The 4,499-nt window shown below is 42.5% G+C and overlaps 1 pseudogene; it reads right to left on the bottom strand.

Annotated features, from left to right (window-relative positions):
* Positions 1–691: 691 nt before the first annotated feature.
* Positions 692–1,238, bottom strand: LOC101657484 (annotated as a pseudogene).
* Positions 1,239–4,499: the final 3,261 nt, after the last annotated feature.

The raw sequence follows: 4,499 nt of genomic DNA, 5'->3' as shown, positions 1-4,499 counted from the left end.
TGGAGGACTTTGTGGACTGGTGTTGGGTTAATGGGTTAATGTTGGACTTGTGGGCTTGGGCAGCATTGGGTTGGGATGTTTTCATGATGCACATTTTCTTTACATAAAACTCTCTTAAACATGAGTTGCTGTGGATTTGTTTCTCCAAAGTACCTAGACTAATACAAGAGTCCTACTTGGAAACCATTTCACTTACTTTGCTTGAACCAATCATACAAGTTTTGTGCACTATTATATATGAGGAAGGCCTATGATTCATAAGGTTTTCCAGGAGGATACAGTATTATTCCTATCATTTTTCTCATAAGTCATATTTATAACAAAACTATAGTTAAAATATTTATTATACTTGGTTATTACACATTGGCGGAAAGACGTGATAGTAAAATTACGGACAAAGTCTCCCTTTGAACAAAATCCTTGAGAAAATATATTTTACTAAGTTGGGGAAATAAGATGGACCACTGTGTAAAACAGGGCTTGCTGCAGTCTACAGCCACCTGGGACCTGGCTTAAAGAGCAAAGAGAACTCAATGGTTGCAGATAAACATTTTTAAAAATAGTTTTGCATTGGGATGACCAACTGCATAATTTTATTAAAAAGTCTTCATTGTGTTTTCTCAGAAACCAGCCAAAAGATGACAGAGCCCTATATGATTTGGCGACAGTGTGGATGCGGAGAGACTAGCAGCTACCCCAGGAGCAGACTTTTAGAAAGGTAGTCCTTGGGCTTGGCGTAACTGGCAGCAGATGCTCTGGAGAGGAGGTAGGGGACACTGTGGTTGGCCAGCGGGTACAGGAGGACCCCTGCTGTATGTGGGATCTTTACTTCTGAGATTTCTCTTCCACTGCCCATGTCTGTCTTCATGAACGGTAGTTTCAGTAACTCCTAGTCCTCTCTCAGTGGGGTCTGTGCGAAGGAGGCCGTGGGGAGCATTCATCTTCTCATCCTGCTCTGCAGTGTGTGGGGAGACCTTGTCCAGAACCTTCTCACAATGAGTTTCCATGCAAAAAAAGTCTTAGCAAGCCAAACAGTCTTCAAGAAGTGATTGGCCCCCAAGTTTCTCTGCTTCTGCAGAAAGGTTACTTAGGGTTTGAACTGTTTCTTCATATTGTTGCCTATCAATCGGGTGCTCCATATCCTCAGGGAACTTGGTCTGGAATTGGCATCGTGTGCCACTGCTGTAGTCTCGCTGAACGAAGACCCTGCGGGACACCAGAGCCGGCTGCGACCTCATGGGGAGGACAGGCTTGGCTGTGCCACCACCTCTGTCCTCCAGCTGCTGTGCTCCCAAAGGAATTCCCTAGCACATCTTTGCAAGAGTAACATAAAACAGCATTCAGATGATATCGACTGGTTTTCAGTCCTCGCTGGTGAAACGAGTTTTTAAAAGACACGAATGATTCTGAACACTTCTTTTTTTAAAAATTTATATATAAAAAAGTATTGCTACTAGGGTCCCAGTTCATACATGTATAGGCCTCTTCCAAGCAAGGTGCTTAAACATGTCTCTACGATCAATGGATGGCTGCAATAGTGTCCCTCATTAATATCCTTGTCTTGGTCTCATTAAACAGTTCCTTTTTAAACAGTTCCAATCAATCCAGTGCCTTTGTGGGGATCCTCTGGGCCACTTCAATTCAAGGCAGAGAGGTCAGCCCCAAAGGTTACGTGACTATTATTTGCTCTTCCAAAGGAGTAATCTTGATAGATTTTCTTTCTTTTTTATTTTTTTAAATCTTGATAGATTTTCTTGGAAGACACAGAATGAAGTTTTCAGAAAAGTGAAAATTGTATCAGTTAGAAAAAAGCTAGAGAAGTTGCCCTGAGAAATGTTTCTCCCATCATGACCAAACAGCTGCTTCTTCTTGGCTGTTCTGTCTGGGAGACGTTCCTCCATCCACCCTCTCAAATTATTTCATGAGTTGAATGTGATTCTAATAAAATTTACAGGAGTTTGCTAAAAAGATCCTAAACTCACCTGAAAGAAGAAATGGCAAAAAAATCGTCTTTTTTTTTAAGAAAGAGGCCAATGTTTATGTTACTAGTACTGATATAAACCTATGATAGGAATAGGCAGGAAAAAAGGAAAAGAACTAAATATAATAAATTAATATATGATAAAGATTGCATTTAAGAGCAGTGAGTAAAATAAAATTGTTTTTTTTTTAAATAACAAAAATCAAGACTAAATCCTGTGACATGCACAACAAAGGCATCCCCGAGAGATATCTCAGGTTGGATTCTCTATCCTAGAAGAAAGTGTGCATGCACGGCAATAACGTGAGTCATAAGAATTTCTTTGTTTCCCAGCACATATAAACTTATCTTTATACTATGCTGTAGAATATTAAATATGCAATATTATGATGAAATAGTTTGGAATATTGTGAGGTTTCTCAGAGCGTGGCACAGAGACAGAAAATGAGCACAGTACAAACGGCTGTGACCCATTTGGGAGGCAGTTCTCAACCACCAGCAGGTCCTCAGGAGAAAGACTGGGCTGTCTACTCCTGTGACGGCTGCAGTCTCGATACCACCGGGGATCACGTGAGTCAGCACTGACTCGATGGCAGTGAGGTGAGAGTTAGAAAAATGTCACCTACAGCCTTGCTTGATGCAGAGTTGCACAAGCCTTCAATTTACAAACATATGCAGTGTTCCTGAAAGTGACTGTGTTAGTCTGGGTAGACTATAGAAGCAAATCCAGGGAGACTCATACGTGTATAAGGAAGAGGTTTATATACAAGAGCAATTGAACATTGGGAAAACATCCTAGCCCAGTCCAGATCAAGTTCATAAGTCCTATATTAGCCCATATATCCGATACCAATCTATAATGTCCTCTTCAGACTCACAAAACACATGCAATGATGCTGAACGTAGGAAGATCACAGGTCAGTGGGTGGGAAGTCTTGTTGATCCAGTGGCGTTGTAAGCATCTCAGTGCTGACAGGGGTCTCCACGTGGCTTCTCCAGGTCGGGGGTTCTGGCTGCATCAGGGTAGGTCATGTGGCTTCTCCTCATGGATGTGAGCACAGAAAAAGTTTCCAAGGGAGTGAGAAGAGAGAGAAGGTGTCTCCCCCTCCAAGGAGGAAAATACCAGATTTCCCAGAATTCTCAGGAGAAGGTCATGCCCACACAGAGGCCTTATTGGCCATATCTTGATTGACAGGCTCGACTCCACCCCTTCACTCATAATCCTCTGAAGTCTCAAACTGACACCAGATCATGTAACTACCACAGACCACCCCTTGTCAATTTGACACTTCCGTAACTCTTTAGCCATATGTAATTTTCAAACAAATAATAAAATCATATCTGTACCTAACAGAGTACAACGAAAATGTATATAATTCAATATGTGCCACCCTCATTTAAACTCTATAAGTAAACAAAACAAAAATATCCTATACCTACCAATTGAAGTTAAGTAATATCTACACCTTAATCCTACAATCTTATGAATATATTCCCCCACCTATGAAAGTTGGTAAGCCAACCACTTCATGCCTTTATCCCCCCCATTTTGGGTACCCAATTTCTATTCTAAACTTAAGAGGAGCAGACAGCCTCCTCTTTTGTCTCAAATGGCATGTGGTGTCCGTGAACCTCTGACCTTGCAGTTAGCAGGCCAGTGCTTACTTGACAGCACCACTGGAGCCTAATCCTCTCAGATTGATACGAGATCACGTAACTACCGCAGTGACCAAAACCAGGAGGTCCTGCACAGAGTGGGAACAACATGTGGAGGATGTTTAGAGAAAGAGGATAGAAAGACAAGAAAGGCCAGGTCCCAGAGGAACTCCACGTGCCAATGATTCCTGGCGGGAAGAGGAGACGTAAGGGCGTTTGCAGAGGCAGTAAGAGGACACTAAGGTGCAGAAGTCACAGAGACCCAGAGAAGAGAGTGGTGACGGACAATGCTGCAAGTGTTGACATTAGAGATTGAAGAATGCTTTCAGGGGATTGATTCCAACTCATGGTTACCCTGAGGCTCCCTGCTCCGCGATCTTCATGGGCGCAGATTGCCAGCTGTTTTCTTCCACAAAACCACTGTGTGGGGTAACCATCGCCCTGGGTGCTTGGCCTTTGTTATACCAGGATTCCTTTTTGGAGGAGTGAGGCGTCCTTGTGGCATAATGGTTACACTTTGTCTTGCTAACTGCCAAGTCTGCAGTTCAAAACTACCAGCCACTCCAAAGGGCGGAAGAAGAGGCTTTCTACTCTTGTAAAAAGTTAGTCTCAGAAACGCACAGGGGCAGTTCTACCCTGTCCTAGAAGGTTTCCATGAGTCAGAATGGACTCAAAGACCGTGAGTTTCTGAGAGTTTCATGAGGGTAAAATCAATGACTCAAATCTGAACTTCCACACATTTAAAAAATCATTTTATTGGGGCCTCATACAACTCTTATCACAATCCATTGTGTCAAGCACATTTGTACATTTGTTGCCATCATCATTCTCAAAGCGTTTGCTTTCTACTTGAGCCTTTGGT

This window comes from Echinops telfairi, unplaced genomic scaffold, assembly GCF_000313985.2.
Source record: "Echinops telfairi isolate 266 unplaced genomic scaffold, ASM31398v2 ScPeMD7_7475;HRSCAF=8513, whole genome shotgun sequence".
In the NCBI taxonomy this organism is placed as follows: Eukaryota; Metazoa; Chordata; class Mammalia; order Afrosoricida; family Tenrecidae; genus Echinops; species Echinops telfairi.
This window is presented reverse-complemented; position numbering and strand designations above follow the sequence as displayed.